The sequence below is a fragment of the Amia ocellicauda genome, chromosome 19 (genome assembly GCF_036373705.1).
Source record: "Amia ocellicauda isolate fAmiCal2 chromosome 19, fAmiCal2.hap1, whole genome shotgun sequence".
Taxonomy (NCBI): domain Eukaryota; kingdom Metazoa; phylum Chordata; class Actinopteri; order Amiiformes; family Amiidae; genus Amia; species Amia ocellicauda.
The window spans coordinates 2,171,187-2,184,249 of NC_089868.1; the positions used below are offsets into that span (position 1 = coordinate 2,171,187).

The 13,063-nt window shown below is 42.9% G+C and overlaps 1 non-coding gene across 1 annotated transcript; it reads right to left on the bottom strand.

Moving 5' to 3' along the window:
- Positions 1 to 2,703: 2,703 nt before the first annotated feature.
- Positions 2,704 to 2,775, bottom strand: trnag-ucc (transfer RNA glycine (anticodon UCC)). The gene has a single exon. It is a non-coding gene; the product is annotated as a tRNA-Gly (tRNA).
- Between the last annotated feature and the right edge of the window lie 10,288 nt (positions 2,776 to 13,063).

The following is a 13,063-nucleotide window of genomic DNA, read 5'->3' on the forward strand; positions in this document are numbered from 1 at the left end:
AAAGTGCAAGGTAACGGTCTGGTCCATTTATTGTGGGTTTCAAGGTAAAGTACATTGCTGATGGACGTTTCATGGTTAATGCAGATCAGTGGTTTCCTTTATCATTATGCTCTCTAAATTGTTGCGGGTCTGTTGTACACTGTTCAGTTTTGTACATCGTGTTTTAATCCTAACTTGATAAAACACTTCGATTCATGGCTTTGTAGCCCCACCAGTGACGTAAAAAACCACTCGGTAAGATCATTAAAACAAAGTATTAAACAAGGCGCAATGCACAAGACAGTCCTTTGCCCTGTGCAGGGCTGCGGGTAAACAACTCGTCTCTAGTGCAATAAACTAAGACCATGTAAACCCGAGAGGGAGAGGGGCATTTAATCTGTGACTCGAGCATATTGTCTCCAGTGAGGTCAATACACGCGTCAGGGATATGTATGCTAAATGTAATGTAAATATGATGGATATAATGTATATTGTGGTGGAGTTTATAAAGATAATGTCAGGGGAACTTTAGTGATGTTCTGTGTTTTCTAAATTCCAAGCAGTGGGACTTTAAGTCATAACTTTGTGAGGAATTTACATGTCTTTATAAATTATATATCATTATAAAGTAATAATCCAGCTCACTTTGCTAGCTAGCCTACTGCCAGTTGCCATCCAAATGATGATAATGATCAGCTAGTAGTTAAGTACTGCAGTAGTTTGCCAGTTGTCAGCTAATGATTTTTGATAGTATTGTATTATTTAAATTCAGTTTTTTGTGCACTACAGTATTTTCAATATTGAGTATTTTTGGTGTGGATGTTATTTTACCTAAACAGTTTATTAGTTATTGCTCTGATTTCAATATGCATAGTGCACTATTTACATTTGTATTGATTATTACATCAATTTCTTCAACAAGTACAGTGTATGTTAAAGTGCAATACATGTTCTGTGATGTGCATTATTTAAATGTTTGTGTTTATTTTAGTTTTAACTAAACATTCTCTATACGCCATAAACATGGGCACCACTAAAATGTTTTTCATCGAGAGGGGGGATGGTTCTGGGGCTACTATCAAATCTCGCATATGGCCCCCAAATGGCTAGGGCCGGCTCTGGACATCACACATTACATAGGATGGGACTGACGTTGGATGCGACTTTTCGTGACTTAAATCAAGTAACAAGTTACTAGTACACACATAGCCTCTAAGTGTACTGAGTAATGATACTCTCTCTTTCGTTCATTCGTTCCTTAGTATAATTACCTTTAGTAGTAGTAGTACTGGCCACTACTCGGAAGGTAGCGATGCGCACCAGCTTTCTCATAGTTTTGTGTTTTAGATAATGGTTCAATACGGACTCAATCCCCTTTCATGGACATGGCAGGGAACTTGCAGTTAGAACTAAGGAGTCTAATAAGACTTGGTGGTACGCAGAACTGAAGTGCCAAGTGACAGGCTATCACTTTCATTGCACACCGCATTGTCTTCTCGCAGGGAGCGAATTGGGGAAATGTTGGATTTACGGCATCATGTAGAAAGACTGAATGGTTTAGTTACAGAAAAAGATAAAAAAGATAGTGACCTTTCTTACTAGCTGAACTAACCTGCATAAAATTAAGAAGATACAGACATTTTCATGCAATTATTTCAAGTTACAGTCTGCTGCTCAGACACAGTTTGGCGCACAGATGCAACTATCATCAACTCAATTATAAACATATATCTAGAGAGACAGAGAGACAGACATGGACTACATATCGTGCACATTGTATGAAATCATGCTGGTATATGTAGGCTTGTAGATGATTGTTAAGAGGCCTATTTGGAAACATACGAAATGAGATATTACCATAATGAAGTCATGATACATGAAGGAAATGTTTTTCATGTTGGCAAAAGTACCCTGTCAAAATGAAAATGAATGAGAGAAGACTAAAACAAAGGGCTCGTCCGGGATTTGAACCCTTTGAATCATACCCCTAGACCAACGAGCCACATAGCACAGGTTTCTGTGAAAACTAGTTAACATCGGTGCCACGTAGAGAGTTGTGCGCTCCTCTATTTGAACACTTTCTCCTTCAAACATTGCATGAGTGTCTGACTGCCGCCATCTAGCGGTGCTGACTGACCGATGGCTCGGGTATCTTGGATGTTGTTAAATGACATAACTGTCCGCCCAAGACACTGATGACCAAGGGTCATAGTTTTCCCTTGTAATAATAACAACAATAGTAATTGGAGTGAATGGAAGTGGCATTTCTATTTCTCCTTACTTTAGCCGTCATCGTCGCCAACATTGTTGTTGGTGAGCATGGAGAGGAGTGTATTAGCTTTTAAAGTATATTCAAGCAATGAACACGTCAAATAAATGTAATACCGAATACTTTTGCACGCAAGTGCACATGTATGTTACAGCGCTTCTGGGAGCACGGCCCACGTCAAGCAAGAGGGCGCAGTAAAGGTCTGCGAGTCAAGTGTGATGTGGGTATCCTGCAGCAGGCAGAGGAACCTTTGTTTTTCTACAGACGAAGCTGGTGCTGTGGGATACTAGTGTAAGGCCATTTATTCGTCATCTGTTCATGCGCAACGGTTCACCAGAAGTGTGTTAGTGAAAACAGCGGTAAGTGCAGGCTTAGTAGGGTCGCAATAGCTTGAATGGTGTCGAACTCCCCCGAAGCATCACAAGTGTGATGGCGGAAGCCTAGAAAGAAAACGTTGCGTTGGCCGGGAATCGAACCCGGGTCAACTGCTTGGAAGGCAGCTATGCTCACCACTATACCACCAACGCCCGGAAAGTCTCTCATTCCATGACTTTTGATGCATTTCAGATCATTCATCTGACTAGATACATGCGAATAATCACAGCCTACAGTGTAAAGCTTCTGATTGAGTGTGCTAAGTAACTTGCTAAATTCACTAACAAACAGTCGCTGCTCTTACTACAAAACAGGTGCAAGATATATCATTCTTAGCTAAACAAACCACGTAAACAATCAATGTAACTCTTAACTAAACTAGGAAACGCGAGAGAAAAAGGCGATACTTAGCTGCGGCGACTTGAGCGACTTCTCAGCTGGCTTGCCCGAGTGTCCAGATGCATATGTGGAAATACTTCTATACAAACCATGAACATAGATTCTCGATAGATGAATACTGTTTATTTAAAGGTCAGTTTTTATTTAGCGCATAGTTTATTGAATTTACCCCCCGAGGTGGAACACGGACAAACAAAAATCAAACCTGCTCAGTGTCAGGTTAACTTGAAGTTAGATGGCTAAATAAATTATACAGATTATTTATTTGAGCGTTACAGGTTCGGTCGGAAAGGAATGATTTACGTAGCCGATTAATTAGGACCGCACATCAGTAGATAGTAGGGTTTTTTGGGCGCGGCCTATTTTGTTATGACGTATGCCCTAAGCTTATTAATATTCCTACGTCATAATTGGGGGGCGTGATTTTAGAGTTATTTCCTTAATTATTCCTACGTCATATCCGTCAGAAAGTGTACACCCCTAAAACCCTGAACAACAAGGCCACCCATAAAGACCCCCCCCCCCCTCTGAAGGCAACGCCCCGAAACTCTCCTCTCTATTTAAGACCCCGCGCTGCTTTTAGGCAATACCTCTTTAATTCTCAGCATCTGAAACATCCCGCTTCTTCAACATGTCCAGCGACATCAACATGAAACCCCGCAAGAAACAATCCCGGGCAAGGGTTCCTGTACTCACCAATTTGAAGATTGAACGCTCCTGGGTGTTGTTCTGGGGGGGTCGACTGGGTTACCGCTTTAAAAGGGATCCCAGCTATGTTGGAGTGGAGCTTTTTGCTTTGGGAGAGAAGGAGGGTACGTTGGAACCTTTTGAGACGGTGATTGAATACTCTTTTGAGGACTGGTTGAAGGTGATGGCATGGAGAGACCTGGGGCTTGTGGATAAGACTCTAGAAGGCTTGCAAGAGGGTCCAAGAGAAGGCGAAACGGAGTCTCCGACTCAGAGTTTTGAAAGGTGTGAATGGGAAAGCTTGCAGAACTACGGTACAGTGGTGAAGAGTCTATCTCTAACTACTGATCGTAAGGTTTTGTTTAGCAGTACCCTGATTACAAACCCTATTGAAGGGGTTGTGGAGGATCCAGAAAAACAGGTTACTGAAATTATGTTTGACGCCGTGGACTGGCCGTTCTTGAAAGAGGTCATAAACTGTATAAATGATGGTTTTGACATCTTGACCAAATGTTCACAACTGGATTCTGTTAGAAGTTGAATATGCTGGATTATGGATTATATATCCCCCTTGAATGACGACGACGATGATAAAACAGACGACCTGTGGGGGGTTGGAGGGGGGTCTGACGGCTCAGGGTCTACTCTCTTCTAAGAGGGCGGTGTGTCGTGACGTAGTGAAGAGATAGGATAAAAGGCGCAACAATTCATTCATGGTTTAAAATTAAAGAGAATGTCTTACCCGAAAGCTGCGGACGTCGACAGGCTCTACAGGCCTCTTCAAACCCGGGATCACCCCTGGTTCTATTCCCCAGATTTTGTATACACTCCGGAACCCTCTGACTGCGGTTACCCTCCAAGACCTCAGACCCCGGTCCCTCAGGACGAAACAACATGCGGAGCGATGGATGTCCAAATGAGTCTCGGGGATCCCCAGCCTCTGGAGCTCATGGAGGGCCTCGATTTTGCCGAACTGTCTACCGTCTGTGCGTCTCAGGAGGGGGTCAGTCCAATGGATGTAGAAACACCCCACAAACCACCAGGCGACCCAATGAGCATCGGACTGTCTCGGGGGCGTGATGAAGACGCAGGATTTATGCCCGGGGTAGGTGTCCAAGTAAGCAGAGTGGTTAAAAGCACCCTGGTGTATATTCTGAGTGCTCTCATCGACCGAGCTCTGAAAGAAGTCTGTCGGGGGTGTGAAGTGAATCACCCCAGTCAGTTGAGACACAGTTGTTTGTTTGAACCAGACCGTTACTATTTCCTGTTCTATTTCAACGTGTTTTACAGAAGACTGAACAAACCGTGGCTGAAACCGGCACTAATCAAGGCTCTGTCTTACTCCCACATACATGTCACTGCTGGACAAGTCCAGAAAATCATAGATGAGATTTTGCTGGAGCTGAAAAAGGAGCCGTTTATAATAGAGAAACTTGGGCAGCTGCTCAATGACCTGGATGAGCCAAGTAGAAAAACCGCTGGCAAGCTAAAAGCTTATTTCTTCCGTAAAGAAGTTAAAGCTGGGGGCAGCGACGAAGAATTCGACATCTACGCCACTGATTCAGACTCTGACCTGAACTAAGGGACTTTGAACATGGGGAATGTTCTGGACTGCTGCTGCAACTGGTTCTGTCATCAACACTCTGCAGCTAACCTGAGAGCGCTATTACACCATGTGCTTGACAGAAAAGTAGCCAACGCGAGCCTTTTCTCTACAGATTTAACCATCGATGAGGATCAACTTTCAAACCTGGAAAAGTTCATGGCTGCTGTAACAAAGACCGGGGGGTACGAACACTGGGATGAAGCGCTCAAGGGGGCCAAGAATGATATTAGGCCATTTCATCAACATCTGTATGACCTTTTACTGAGCATGTTTAATACCCCTCTGTTTACTTTTAAAATAGGTCATATTGTTGTTTTATTTACATATGTAACTGAGGTGTGTGCCTACAAGATAAAGAAACAGGTATTTGTTGATATAGATCAAGTAACCAATCATCTGATTTCTTTTTGTCTGGACCGTAGAAAAAATTGTTGTGTATGTTATACTTTTCTCAAATGTCTAAAAAGGGGTATCTGCTCTCCTGAAGTTGAATAAAAAACCTTGTATAAAAACTTTGCGCATAGTGTGGGTCTGTGTGTTTATTTGGCAGAATGACTCGGCAAGCTCCCCAAATGCATGAACTATACTACAACCCAGCCAAGATTGGGGGTTTGGCGGGTAAGAAGGGTTTTCAAAGGGGACTCGCTGAGGCCGGTGTGAAGGTTAATGATGTGGTTGTTTCAGAATGGTTACGGGAACAAGACGCCTATACCTTACATAAACCTCTCAGGATTAACTTTAAAAGAAACCGTGTATATGCAACTGACATAGACTCACAATGGCAAATGGATCTAGTCGATATGTCAAATTTATCAAAACATAACAATGGTCACAAATTTATGTTGATGTGTATCGATGTGTTATCAAAATATGCCTGGGCTCGCATTCTACATAATAAAACAGGTCGGGCGGTGACAAGGGCCTTTGAGGATATATTGTCCCAGGGACGATGTCCTAAAAAACTGCAGACTGATAAAGGAAAAGAGTTTCTCAACAGAGAATTTCAGAATCTACTGAAGAGACACAAAATACATCATTTCACCACCGGTAATGAGCTTAAGGCATCGGTGGTGGAGAGGTTTAACCGCACCATAAAGACCAAAATGTGGAGATATTTTACAGCGGTCAACACGTTCAAGTATTTTGATAAAGTTCAGGATTTTATCGATGCTTACAACCAAGGGTATCACGCCAGTATTAAAATGAAGCCTATAGATGTTGATCAAAGTAATTCTTTTAAGGTCTATAAAAAATTATACGGCCCATTTATTAAGAAGGGGAAAACTACTTATAAGTTCAACATCGGCGATGTGGTTCGCGTTTCAAAGCTAAGGAGTACTTTTGCCAAAGATTATGAACAAACATTTTCTGACGAATATTTTACAGTTACCGAACAGGTGGCTAGAGACCCCCCCGTGTACCGGTTAAAAGACTATGACGGGGAGGATATAGAAGGAACGTTTTACGAAGCCGAGTTACAAAAAATTATTGTGGGTAAAGACATTGTATACAGAGTTGAAAAGATATTAGCTGAGAAAACCCAGAACCGGAAAAAATATGTGTTGGTGAAATGGCTTGGATGGCCTGAAAAGTTCAATAGTTGGGTCCCTGAACAACAGGTTTGTGATATTCAAGCCTTATAACAACATGCCCGCCGGTGTGAGGGGGTCATTACATTCGATACTCAAGATGGAATCAGGAGGCTTCTACGTGACTCTACCCAGTAACGCCTCTCTCGATATATACCCTAAAAATGAAATATCCAGTTACACGGTACAATTTGGAAAATCTATAGATCTAAGGGGGTCGTGGGAAGTGGGGTTGGCGGAAATACAGTATCCTTACACTTGGGCTGTTTTACAAGATAAGGATGCCACCTTCGCCATTTTTGACGATGTTAAAAAGAGTCAATGGACATTCACGATGCAAGGAGGTTATTATGACAATGTGGATACAATATTAGATGAGATGCATAAACAGTTCTCAGAAGGCACCCCCAACATCAAGCTATATTACAACCCTATTAAAAACAGAGTGTACAAGGTGTCAAAACCTGGTATTAGCATTCAAACCAAAGGACAACTGGGGCGTATATTAGGGTTCTATTCTGACACAGAGAGCAGGTTCTCAGAAGTGGTGGCCCCCTTCCCGGCTGACATCAGGGGCGGCTTTTACACTCTTTATGTGTATACGGATATCATAACACACCAGAGGGTCGGGGATAGCTATGTCCCCCTTTTGAGAAATGTACTTATTAAAGGTAAAAGCAATGACATGGTCACAATTACTTATGACAAGCCACACTACGTACCAGTCTCAAAGACCCACTTTGACAACATCACGATCGAAGTAAAATCGGATCAGAATATCAACGTACCCTTCCGCTTCGGTAAAGTTATTGTCAAACTACATTTTCGACCCCTGAAACAGTGTGTACATTATTAAAATGGCTACCTCGAGGGGTTATGTAGATCCTAGCGCCTATGTGGATTATTACAAGATGCAAGCCGGGAACGGCTTGCCCGGTTTTGTAGGAGCCCCCACAATGTATGGAGCCGGTCTAGGAGGACTCTTTCGTGGTCTCTTTAGAATGGCCGTACCCCTGCTTAAGAGAGGCTTTGCTATAGCCAGACCCCACTTGAAATCAGCGGCTAAAAATATTGTTAGTGACGTGTTCACCAATGTTATGAACCGGGCAGCTAGCCATGAGCAGCAGGAGGGTTCGGGTCTCATGGTAATGGCGAGGAGGGGGGGTAAAAGAAGAAACAGTATGTGTCCACCAGGGCGACGAAGATCCGTGGCTAACAAAAAACGAAGAAGCTCTCATTCTCCAACATATCGTGGAAACACTCGGAGAAGGAAGCAGCACAAGAAAAAACCTGCAAAAAGAAAATCTCAAAGAAAGACAAATAGAGCCTCAGGATACATCTTTTAAAAATGTCTTTTGTCCACAGTCTATCGGAAGAATGCGTCAAATCAGAACTGGATCTGTTTACAGTTCCATACACTCAAACGAGTATAGATAAGAGCATATATGTAGAGATACCCCCTCTTTCCGCAATTTCAGATACGGCCCCTCTGGAGTTTTTTATAGCTGGCAATGGCGAGGATTATATTGATTTGAATAACACATTTATTTTAATGAACTGTAAAGTGACTGATGAGGATGGCGATGCAATCGAGAAGACGGCCAACGCTGGGGTCATCAATTACCCGGTGGCCACCATGTTTTCACAGGTGGATGTGACCCTGGGAGATCGGCTCATTAGTCAAAGCAGCAATACTTACCCCTATAGGGCCATGATGGAGTGTATCCTTAATTATAGTGAGGAGACCCTAAGCAAACAGTTCAGCCCCGGCCTTTTCTTCAAAGACACCCCGGAAGCTATGGACGACCAGGATCCAGAGGGACTCAATAAGGGTTTGCAAAAAAGAACGGCCTTTTCAACAGAAGGGAGGACCTTTGAGCTAATGGGACATATTCATGCAGACATATTTTTCCAAGAAAAACTCATGCTCAACGGGGTAGACATTAAAATTAAAATGATCCGTAGTAAAAGTGCTTTTTGTCTGATGACCCCTGATACTGAAAAATATAAACTGACCATATTATCGGCCTCGCTGTTTGTGAAAAAAGTATCCGTCTCCCCGGCGGTTAAACTAGGACATGCGCAGGCTTTAATGACGGCAAACGCCAAGTACCCGATCGAAAGAGTCTATATGAAAGTCCACAGTATCCCCGCAGGGACACGGGTGATGAACCAGGAAAATCTGTTTCTAGGCCAGCTCCCAAAACAGGTTATTATAGGTCTCGTGGATAATGATGCATTTACCGGGGTTTACAACAAGAACCCCTTTAACTTTAAACATTATAACGCGGAATTTATAGCACTGTACGTCGATGGTGTGCAGGTTCCATCCAGACCTTTTCAACCTGACTTTGAAAACGGCAACGCGGTTCGTGAATATTACAGTCTAGTACTGGCTACGGGTCGCCATCTCAAGGATCAACCTCTGCTGATCGATCGCCGGGAATACTGCAGCGGTTACACCCTGTACGGTTTCAACCTGACCCCTGACGAAGAGTGTGGACAACATTTTTCACTGATGAAGACGGGCAATATGCGTTTGGAGATGCGTTTCAAGCAGCCTCTACCACGCACTGTAAATATGGTCGTGTATGCTGTGTTTGACAACATTATTGAGGTGAATCAGAGGAGAAACGTTCTGTATGATTATTATTAAAATGAACACCAGAGAGCTCAACCACATCATGAATGCCCTGGACGGCTCACGGAAAGTGTTTCAAGGAGTCTACGCCTGCGACCAGCAGCCTAAATTTAAGATCAAGAATTTACCTGCAATGTACATAATCAACACACACCCTAAAAATATGCCCGGAGAACATTGGCTGGCTATTTATCTAAGGGAGGACCGCCGTGGGGAATTTTTTGATTCCTATGGAAACCCCCCGGATTTCAGACCTTTCCCTCGGAAGATCAATAACTTTCTGCTCAACAACTGTCAAGAAACCATTTACAGCGGTCGTCAAGTACAAAGTCTTCAGACCTTCACTTGTGGTCAACACTGTGTGTTTTTCTTATATCATAGATCTAAAGGAAGGTCATACCCCGATATTATGTCCTTGTACAGTGAGGATTTAGGCCAAAATGATAAAAAAGTGGCAGAGTTTGTCAGGACACTGTGGACCCCCCCTTATAACACAATTACTTACGACCCTAGCCAGCCATGTATACAGATGGGGTGTTCTTGTGAGGATTTTAAAAGATGTCATGCGTGTTAAAGTGAAAAAATAATGAAAACAGCCTTTGAATCATTAGTTTTGTTTTTATTCAGCACAAATCTTATACAAAGCAGGGTTATGTTATAAATAAATGTACAACATTTGAAAATAAAAAATAAAAATAAAAAAATGGTTTGTCGGTTCCTTATTTACAGGGGAGACAAATAAAAACATGAGATTAATAAGCTTCCCAACGATGGATAGATCCTGAGGAGGGTTGCTCAACACGGTCAGAGTAATGAGATATCGGCGTCAGATCAGTCACCACCTCTTTACACAGACGGATTTTTTGTCGCGTTTCCTGGTTAGGGACTGTTGATTGGGGTATGTTCAGACAGGCCATCGCCTGTAGGAAAGCATTCCAGCCTACAGGTCGGCGACTATCGGGTACCTTATTAGTGCTAGTGACACTCTTCAACAAATCAAACATGTGTGAACCTTTGAGCAGTTGTCCTTTAAAAACAAATTCACCCTGTTCATTCCAAGTCGTTACCCGCGGTTTCTGAACCATTTTGTGCAGAATATATTCTGCATGTCTTTTGCTTCTGGCCGGCATGTTTCTCAAAACATCCGTTACAACATCTCCCTCTGAACTCTCAACAGGTTCGGGCACCGCAACATCTTTATCAACCGTACCCCCCGCATCAGTCCCAGAACCATTTTCTTGAGAGGCCATGGTTAAAGTTAAAATGTTTTGATCTTTTTCACCCTGTCTAACCAGACCGAGGTAGAGCTGTAACGTGTTGCTATACATCTGGGCTTTGGAATACTGATTTAAATCGGCCCTGGCCAGTATAGCTTTCATTTCAGAGTCCAGGTTGTTTTCGGCCGTTTGTCTAATGGGCTCTGGCCCGACAACATTTTTTCTCAGTTTCTCAAGCTGCTCCTGAGGGATCAAAAACATTTTCTGAGCATATTCCATTATTAACCCACTCTGGAAGCTAGAAGACTGGTTAGGAAAGGCACGGCTATGCTCAACAGCGGTCCTATAAAACCTCCGGTTTGATTAATCTTCTTTCTTTTTCTTTTAATAGAATACTTCTTATTAGCGATGATCTTGATAACCGCTTTTTGTTTTTTGAGTTTAGAATGTTGAGAAGGGGTTAGGGGTATATTACCGCGTAAGATGTTAAAAGCTATTTCACACAGGGTCTCGATCAAATCCGAGGGGGCCCCTGCCAGCACAGCTTTCCTATGGCACGGGCTCCCCTCAAATAACATTTGCAAAAGCGGCAGATTTCTTTTAATCCGAACAGACATTCTTATTTATTTCCTTTTCTTTAGCACATACACTGCCGGCCAATCGGGCGGGCACAAACCTGTTCTGAGGCGAAAGTCTTCTGGGGTTTGTGCTTTTAAGTCCACAATCAAGTACCCGTAGGGTTTTTTGGTGGCATCCTCAAATGCCTCCAAAAAGAATTTGGTCTGGTTAGGGTACATTTGACGAGCCAAGACGGTGACCTGTAGTTTATCTCTGGGGTTTTTAAAAAGAATTATATAATTGGCATTTAAATTAATAGTGCGGCTTTTTTTACCTTGAAAAAATAGATTTTGAACTAAATAAATAATACTTAAATTCCTATGATGAGTGTACTTTTGTAAAGCTTTTTCCACTTCACTGTTGTCACCGGCCTGCTCCATCAGGTCATCAAGGATCACTAGATTAGTTTGTCCGGGCGGGAACAGGTCATCGTCACACAACGAGGCGGGGAGACCTTGCACAAATTTCAGATTATTTTTTTTTGATGCCAAATCATCGTAGAGAGGTTGCCAGCAAGAGTAACACCACACTATGTTGTCAAGAGCTTGGGACACGGTTGCGTCCACATCTTCTATGATGTTCTTTATAAGATAGCTCTTACCCGAATTGGAGGGACCGGCTATAATACAGGAGAAAGGGTGTTGAAGTCTGTTATCAAAACCACCGCTAATATCCATAAGGCAGAGTGGTATAATCAGTCTTCAACACTCTTTTATTGTACACCACCCTGAACCGTTTGTTTAGTGATCTATTTTCCAATGTGTACCCCTTTTTATTGCGATAGATCTGATTTCCGGCTGTAATAATCTCGCGAGGAGGCGCGTCTTTCTCGGTTACAAAACTTTGTACCAGGGTCGTCAGAGACTTGATGTTAATGAGCTTGTTGTTACAATGGTTCAGAGTGAAACCCTTAACTTTCATACAGGTCTTACCCGCAGCCGTTCTGTATGCGTAAGTCTTAGGACCCCCTGAAACAAACTCAACTATGTGGTCCTGAGGATCTAGCTCACTCGTTAACTCCCCAAGGTAGTCCCCGAGGGGAGGGACCCAATCCCCTGGCCTGGTGACAAAGATTACAGAGTCAGTATCATGATAGAGCGTGCGTTCCTGCAGCTGATCCATTAAGTTGTACAGTTCAAGCCGGGCGTAAGCCGTGGTAAAAACCGCTATGAAAACATTAACGTTTCCCTGTTTGGTGGGGAAATCTTTAGGGGCCCTCCACTGGACCTGTGCCACGTGGTCATTTAAGAATTGAAAGTGTGATACTGCATGTTGTTTGGAAAACATAAATTCTATAAACTGTTCAGGGGTTTTAATCAAGGTTGTGTTTAGACGGTTATTTCTTTCCCCAAACTTACCCCACAGACTGTTTAAAATCAGTTTGGACATTTGTCTCTTGGCGGGGTTTACAGTTATGTTCCCCGGCTCTAGACGGATCCCTTCCTTTTCAAAATATTGCTGAACGTACCGCTCTTTGGCAGCGGAGTCAACACACCATGAGGGATAGCCCGATGCCTCCTGTTTCCCTTTCAGATGGGTCATAATGTACTCAGCAAAAAGAGTATCAGATTTTTCAGAAAAATGCCAAACCTCATACACCTTACCGACTCTGTAACCTTTCTCCACCGCCTTGTCAAGCTCAATGCTACACCAGACACCCGTCAGCGCTCTCTCGTCATCACT